Here is a 9362-nt window from a genome sequence, read left to right as displayed (position 1 = left end):
ATTTTTTATCATTAACTTGTTTTATCATTAAGCAGCGGCTGTGTCAACATCTATCCTCTTAACCCAATATCACTCAAATTTTGCAAAATAATTTATGTGGTGGCTGCCAGATAAAATATTTTTCGTACGTGACACCAACGGGCTTCCGTAAGATATTGATGAGAAACATGTTGTTGAGAAACATAGGATGTTGATTAGAAGAAAAAAAAATTGGACGGTCGAAATATTTATGATGAGTTAAAGAAAATAATGATATTGATGAAGAAAATAAGGCTTTGATAATAATAAATAAGATACTGATTAGAAATTAAAAAGAGGCATATATATGGCATGTATATATAATATTGAATTGTGTTGTTGAAAACAATCATTTGCGATTGCAAAACATAGTGATTATTATGTACAAACCGTTAACTATAGAAAAAATTGAGATAAACTATAGTTTACAAACGTGAATCTATGTTTATAAACAAAATCTATTGTTAATGCTTTATTACAGACAGATAAACTTAGATTAGCATTCGTAAACTATAGTTAACAATTCGTTAAAAATAGTTTTACAGAAGAAAACTATAGTTAACGAATTGCTAACTATATTAACGAATCGTTAACTATAGACGGTTTGTAAACTATAGTTTACAGTCAATAAACCTAGTTTATCAAATGTGAAACTAGGTTTATCTCATTTTTGTGAATTTGGCGTGCCATACATATACATGTATATATAATATTGAATTGTGTTGTTGAAAGGGTTATTATGTAAATGAAAAAATTGAGATACTGTTGAGGAGGTTGAACTATGGAGGAGAACATAAATACGTTGATGGAAAGATTGAGATGTCGATGAGAAAATTTTGATGTTGATGAGTACACTGAGATGTTGATCAAAAGAATGAGATGTTAATGTGAAAACTGAGGTATTGATTAAAAGATTGAGATATTGAAAAGATCGTGACTTAAAGAAAAAAAATTGATGTTGATAAGAAAATTGAGATGTAGGTGAGAAAGATGTTGATTAGACGATTGAGATGTTGATAAGAGTTTTGAGATGTTGATTATACGATTGAAAAGTGAATGAGAATATTGAAAAGTTAATGAAAGGATTAAGATGTTGATATTAAGATTGAGATATTACAATGAGAAGAATTAGATGTTGTTGACAAGATTGATATGTTGATTAAAAAATAATGATTTGATTAGAAGAATGAGATATTGCTGAGAAAATAAGGATGTTGAGAATTAAGATGATGACATTCATAAAGACAATTATGTTGAAAAGAATTATATTCTAAATATTATAAGAAATTGATTATCTGGGAAAAATATATGACTCAACTAAACTCTCTCTCTCTCTCTCTCTCTCTCTCTCTCTCTCTCTCTTTTATCCTGGTCTTAGTCAAAACAGCGCCATCAATTTCCTCCTGATTTAATTATAATCCCCCCAGTCTAAATCTATCAACTAAACTCTGCAAGCTGGTATTAAAAAAATTACAGAACTGGCACTCTACGGTCGACACGGGTTACTTACAGCAAATAACCCTATGTACTGTTAGAAAATGTCTGCAGTAAATAAGAAGCGCAGCTTCATTCAGGCTATAGAGTCACTGAGGCAATGGAACTCGGTGAAGTAACAAATGTATTGTATACAATACAAGACAGACCAAGATGACTGGTGCCAAGACAAAGAAAAGTTTTGACCAGTTAACATCTTGACATCCTCTACGTTACTGCTTAACGTATAGTACATTTAGCATTTAACGTATTCCTAATGTACATAGGAATTAGTGAAACTCTTTGCTTATCGAAAAAAAAGACAAATAAAAATGTTCTAAACATTTTGTATAATTTCTGGAACTGATTCATAAGATATTAAACATAAAAGTCCAAGCACTGACCATTTAAAAGTAATAACCAAGGTTAGAGGTTTTAATAAATATGGGTCAATTTCCAAAGTCAAGGTGAAAGTTCAAATAAAAGATACCAAGGGGAATAGCTGAAATATTATCATACAGAAACATAGAACATCAATAAAGAAATACAGATTGAAATATAATAACCCTAGCAGCGACTGTTCAAAAGTTATGGCCAAAGTTATTATTATTATTTTTTTTGCAAAATAAGGTCAAACTCCAAGGTCCAGAGCTCCAACCAATTAAAAGTTATTGGCAATTTGAAAGTTTTTGTTGACAAACAGATAAAAAGACAGACAGACAAACAAACATAATGACGGACAGGCAGGGCAAATTCTTGGATTACGTGGGCAAGGAAATGAGAAATGAAAGTCTTATCTCTTCTCATTACAAAGTTCTAACCAAGGTTAAAGTTTTTGTGACAGACGAACAGGCAGCTAGACTGACGGACAGGCACCGACGAACAGACAGATAAATACATTTTTAAGAAAGTGGAGACTGAAAAACAGAGAGACGATTTTACTTTGATCAAAAAAGCTTGAAATTGAATCTTTGGCTCGGGTGAGCTTAAATTCCTACAGGAAATATTAAATTCGAAGAACAAATTAAAAAATTCCTTCAGGACTGCAGGTCTTATAACACAAACCAATTTCCTTTGATTTTTTTCACTGCAATCTTATATAATTATCTACTAAATTAAAAAACTGAAATTGAAGCCGCTTAGAAGTATCAGGTTCATAACATACAAAACTTTAATTAAGACCTCTCGTAGTCAATAGGGCGTCGGTATTCTTCAAAAATACTAATTTATTTTATATGAAATAACAGATCTCACAATTGGTTTTTGAATTTTATAATAGTATTAAATAAGGTGACAATTTGTCTGCCATTGAAATGGCGCGGATCAGATTTCCGAACCCGAGGTTTTTTCTATATCTTCTCCCCAATGACAACCTATCTAACAGCAACAAAGTGCAGAATGGTCAGATTTCCATTTAAGTCTTTAAAGTTTTTTCAGTATGTAATGGGATATCAATTTTGTCTGCCCTTATCTGATTTTAACATCTATGTATGATGTAATTGAATATTCGTCATTGGCGGGCACTGCGATTATCTTACAAGGAACCAACTGTAATTGTTTTTACATTTTTTTACGTTTCAAAAATTTGATCTTTATAAAACTTTGTTTCAAATCATGAAATATAACTCATTGCTTTGAATTCCACTGAAATAAAAAATATCAACACACAGAAACTGAAGATTAAATTAAGGGGAGAAAAATACTAAACAATTAGGAGAAAATTTTCAGACCGGCAAAATAATATTTTTCTGAGTCTCCAAGACCAAAATAAGATCCTCGATTTTCGTTGATAGGAAAACAAGCAAATTCAAAGAATTGTGGTCCCCCGCTTTCGGCGTCTTTGTGGGTGAGATGTCATTTTTATGACGCATTGTGTCAAATATGAACACCCATTCAAATGTCATTTAAAAATCATCACTGAAGTTGATTTCTAAAAAAAAAATAAGGTAAATCGTGAAGGTCAAGTCAAAAGGTCAGAAATCATAGCATCCTCGGAAATATCTTGTCACAAGTAATGCACATGTCAAATATTAAAACCATATCGCCTCTCAATATAAGGAACAAGATGTGTTTGTGAAACACTGATGACCCCCTATGGCAACAAAGCGAAGATTTGTGAAAATGAAAGCCCTAACACCACCGGTTCAAAAGTTAGGGCCAGGGATAAATTCTTGAAATGTACGTCAAACTCCAAGGTCAAAGGGTCAAAGTTGTTGGTTTATTAAGAGAGGACCTCTCACAAGTATTACATATGTGAAGTATGAAAGCCCTAACCCTAACCGTTCAAAAGTTATGACCAAGGTTAAAGTTTCTAAAAAGTAGGTCAAACTCCAAGGTAAACGTCAAAGTTCTTCATATCCAGTGAAAGGTCCTGTCACAAGGATTAAATATGTCAAGTATGAAAGCCCTAGTCCTTACTTTTCAAAAGTTATGGCCAAGGTTTGAGTTTTTTCATAAGTACGGAAATCTCCAAGGTCAAGGTCAAAAGTTCAAAGTTGTTTGTATCAAATGAAAGTTCTTGTCAAAAAGAATATATATGTGAAATATGAAAGTCCCATAATCTACTGTTCAAAAGTTATGGCCAAGGTCATAGTTTTTAAAAAGTAGGTCAAACTCCAAGGTCAAGGTTAAAGGGTCAATGTTCTTGATATCCAATGAACGGCCCTGTCACAAGGATTACATGTGTGAAGTATGAAAGCCCTAGCTCTAACCCTTCAAAAGGTATGGTCAATTTTTGTTTTCAAAAGTAGGTCAAACACCAAGGTCAAGGTCAAAGTTCTTGGTATCCAATAAAAGGTCTTGTTGCAAGGATTACATATGTGAAGTATGAAAGCACTAGCCCTTACTGTTCAAAGATTACGGCCAAGGTTAAAGTTTTCTTATAAGTACGTAAATCTCCAAGGTCAAGGCCAAAAGATCAAACTTGTCAGTATCCAATGAAAGGCCTTGATACAAAAAATACATATGTGAAATATGAAAGAACTAGTCATTACCGTTCCAAAGTTATAGCTAAAGTAAAAGTTGAGAATTTAAGTGTAAAAGTTGGTCAACCTCCGAGGTCAAGGTAAAAGATCAAATTTGGTGGTACCCAACGAAAGGTCTTGTCACGAGGAATACCCATGTGAAATATGAAAGTCATAGCTCCACTAAATCAAAAGTTATGGGCAAGTTTAAAGTTTTGGTGACAAACGGACAGACTGACGGACAGACAAATGAGATTTAATGTCCCCTCGCTTTCCCGAAAGCGGGGGACAAAAAGAGGGGAAGACTGTGAAATATTTTATTTTAACAAGGGAATCAAATTCTGCACGCGTTAAATTTTACTAAGATGAATTAAATTTCAATTTTTCCTTTGTATGGTGATTAACACAGAGCGCATCCCCCTCCCCAAGTAAAAAAAAGAATGAGGGAGGTGTTGATACTTCCACATTTGCCTGCTTGTGGAGAAGTTCAAACTAGCGCCATTTAGTCCATGACATTGTCTCCGTAACACATGCACGTTTGCTTCTGTAACGTACGCCGTTCTTATAGAGGAATATGGAGATTTATGATTGATGCGTTGTGAATAAAATCAACACCAATCTGTCCCCTGAATTAAACATGATTTTGTTTTTGTTTTCTTTCACCTCCCGGGGCAACAAGCGGAAAATTAGAGCTGTGGTTCAGAAAAAGTGAAAAAGATAAAAAAAAAAAAAAATCAAGGGATTGGATAAGAATTTAAGTAAATCAAAATATTGATTTAATCTGTTTGTTATATACTTCATCAATATAAGATGACTACACGATGAAATATTTTCAGACTTCAGAGTTTGGTATAGAAAGGGATGAGCACTTTTCTGTAAGAAAATAATTACATTTTTTGTCGTTTGCCGTCGGGTTGTCTCCCCTAAATGGCGGCGCTGTCGTCTTTTTATAATGAAAGAATGCATTATAGCCAGAAGCATAGATCATAAAAATAAAAAAAATAAAAAAAAAATAATAATAAAAAAAAAACAACTATCAAACCATGTCTCACGATGATGAAGGGAAATCGTTTTACAATGTAATTGCTAGTATTTTAAGAAAAATCAAGATGTTTACATTTTAATTATATATTTTGAACTGAAAAGTACAGTTTTGGAGGTTTTTCCTCTCTAATGTCCCCGTAATCAAAGATTCGATGTTATATGGGTATAGAGCTTTTCCCATGTTCGTCCGTTTTTTTTTTTGTTTTTTTTTGTTTTGTTTTTTTTTTTTTTTGCTTTTGTTTTTGTTTTTTTGTGTGTCTGTCTGTCTGTCGGTTTAGGTTTAGTTTAGTTTAACAGTGCCCACAACTTTTTCGTTGGAGCATGTACATGTATGGCTCTCAAATGTTTATTTCTTGTGACAGGGCCCCTTTGGGAACCAATTTATTTGAATTCGATGATATACAGTTTGTACTGAAAAAAAATATTATGCATGCATGGATAAATTCTTTATTGTTATGCCCCAGATCGATAGATTCGAGGTGTTTATTGTTTTTGTCCTGTCTGTTTGTCTGTTTATCTGTCTGTTGTCAACTTTAACCTTCGCCATAACTTTTGAACCATGAGAGATATAGAGACTTCATATTTAATGTGCATACTCCACTAATAAAGCTCTTTCTAATGACACCAAGGTCAATGACCTTGACTCTGACCTATATGCTAAAAATAGCTTTTTTCGAATTTTCATCATAACTTTTTAACCATAGGAGATAGGAACTTCATATTTGGTATGCATACTCCACTAATTATCTAAGTTCTTTCAAATGATACCAAGGTCAATGACCTTGTGACTTTGACTGTGACCTCTATACTAAAGAGTTTTTTGGAACTTTTTTTGCCGCCGGGCGCATAGTGTTTCACAAACACATCTTGTTTTTTTCATTTTGTGATCCATAACGAAATTAAAAGAAAAGAAAAAAAAAATGAAATAATTCTTTCTGTTTGGAAACATAATGATTTTACATTCATAAAAAAGGAGAGTAACAGAAATTCATTTACTGTAATTTAGAAAAACGGACGATTTGGGATAATTTTCTCGGTCGGTGGAAAACAGCCAAATTCCTAAAGTCGTGACTTTCTTTTAATTTAGGGATATACACAGAAACGAAATAATTGTATATAGTGTATAGATATATAATTTCGCAGAGGCAAAGGAAACAAATCAACAAGAGAAAAAACCCACTAAAAACAAATTTAACAATATCACAAATTAATAAAAACATACACAGTGAAGTAATTTGTCTAAATTCATTGCTAATACAACGTTTATTTGGGTGGCGACTACAGGTCGAGAAAAAAAAAATGTTTAAAAAATCGACATCCTTTTTTATGCAAGAAAGAAAAACACAGTATATTTAATTTCTTGCTTGTCAAAGGAACATTGAAAAGAAATTCATAATAAGCGTCTACAGGAAGGAATAAATATGGGACCCCAAATCATAGGCCGCCTGTGCGACGCGCCGATTATTATTGGATTAGAATAAGAGATAATTGAATAACAATCCATAATTTGACAGGGTTTTATTATGTAGCGATGCCTATCTAGACAAGCACCGAGAACTCGCCGATTAAATTCATAAACCCCGGAATCCCTGCAAAGAATTCCTTTTTTTTAAAAAAAATTACTACAAGATTTTTGAAAATCCGATTTTAAAAGAGAGAGAGAGAGAGAGAGAGAGAGAGAGAGAGAGAGAGAGAGAGAGAGAGAGAGAGAGAGAGAGAGAGTCATTACAAAATATATATGTAATTACATGAGAGAGAGAGAGAGAGAGAGATGGTATATAAAATTGGAATAAATTTATATAATATATGTACATTTGTCCAGATGTTTAGGTATAAGCACACGTTTTCTACATGCAATTATCTATGTATTTTGAAACATGTTTAAAAACGTGCACAGAGAAATATCCCATATATTCTATAATTGAATTGAAATACGAAAAAAAAAAGAAAGAAAAAGAAAACCAAACTTTATATTTTATTAATGAACATGGCAATAAAACAGTTTGACGCCGAAATAACAGATTGGCAACAAGTCTAGAAATTAATGTACCTCCTTGATTGGTTTAAAAGGCGACTTTGGGAGATAATCGGTCGACAGTGTTCACTCATGTCTCTGGATTAAAGGCAATTCACAGTCAGATTTAGAGATTACAGCCGTACAAATTCACCCGTCCACTTCATACGACCAACTAATGGATATCCGCATTATTTGGAAGACCCCATTAGCTACTGTTAATAAGCAGAGAAGGGAGAAGACGACGAATTTCTTCTGATTCTGAACTGATAAAACCTCTGTTTGTGAGACTAAAACTAATTTTAAAGAAAAAAAATCCCTAAATCCTATAATTTAATTTTTTTTCTCGGTAAAAGCTTTGATGTGGAGGCTTTTTGAAAATTGACATAAATTAAAGAATTATCATTATATCGTATGTGAACATGTGTTTTTTAAAAAAGGTTTTTTGCTTTGACATTTGGCCCTTTTACAATGAAAAATAATTTCAAATGAAAAATTTAAGGGACTACAAACAGCTAATGTCATTTTATGATGTGAAAATTTATTCAATTTCTGTATCAATTTAAGTGATCTCGCACTACAATAAATTTTATAGCAGCTGACACCCCTTTACCTCAGTATTTATTTTTGAGGACGCGATTACAGAGAAAACTTTAACTCTCTCGTCTTTTTGCCTTATTTATATGTGAAGAAAAAAAAAAATAAATGTAAAGCATAACTTCCCATGTTAAGACATGATTGAAAAAAAGTACATATAAAAGATGTGCGAGATGCAGACACAGGTATCCATCTAAATGCCGGGAAAGAAAACCATACAATCATTCAAAATGTAGTTCACGGCATATTATGAATTCAAAATGTAAGATCATCATATGACATACCATTAAGTCTGCATACCATGCAACAAGATTAAATTGTATTCATATTTCAAAATGTTCTTCGTCAAAACATAACTGTGGGGACTGGGGGAGGGAGGGTGCAGGGGCCTTTCCCCGAAAACTTTGCTGATATGATAAACACTGTAGAAAACATAGCTACCACGCCCCCCAACAACAATAGTCTGATGGGCTTTTATCTTTTTTTTTTTTTTTTGTCAAGGAATATTTGGTACCCCCACTGAAATTCCTTAAATCCTATACGAGCTTGCAAATAATGTCAAAGTTATATCCTTCCTTTCGTCCTTAATTCTGAAAGCTTTGCCGAGCTTTTCCATGCAGGAAATAGGGAGTAACAAATTTCAGTATCAAAAAGTCACATGAACACAATTTTTTTCTTCAAAATTCGCCCTTTTCTCCTTTATACTGACGAATAACCAGGAAATTCTAAGGACTAGTTAGAGACTAATGGATCAGTTTTTCACTTTTGAAAATATTCTTTGGAAAAATATCTAATTTTTGTATCCTAAATGAATTAATTCATTTTTAAGCTTTTTTTTAAAAAAAAATACAAAATATGTATAAATATGTACATGCAGGTGTAAAAATTATGATTAGTATACACTGCACTATTATGATAACTGCCAGTTTAGGAAAGTGTGGATTTGCCGCATACAATATAAATGGGGATCAAAGCGATTTTTTGTTTTTCAATTTTATCTCCAGTACATGTTGTAAAACTATATTTTTAACAAATTATTTTATAAATTTTTAACAATATATTTTTGTATCCTAAATGAATTAATTCATTTTTAAATCTACACTACCCCATGATCCTTCCATGGGCACATATGTTTCAGCTTTTTTTTAAAAAAAAATACAAAATATGTATAATATATTTCTACATAAAAATTTGATTCATTATTTGAACATATGTACATGCAGGTGTAAAAATTATGATTTTTCCTATATATT

The sequence above is a fragment of the Saccostrea cucullata genome, unplaced genomic scaffold (genome assembly GCF_032062105.1).
Source record: "Saccostrea cucullata isolate Sc308-1 unplaced genomic scaffold, CSIRO_AGI_Scuc_v1 ctg1873, whole genome shotgun sequence".
Classification (NCBI taxonomy): domain Eukaryota; kingdom Metazoa; phylum Mollusca; class Bivalvia; order Ostreida; family Ostreidae; genus Saccostrea; species Saccostrea cuccullata.
Note: the sequence above shows the minus strand (reverse complement) of the source record.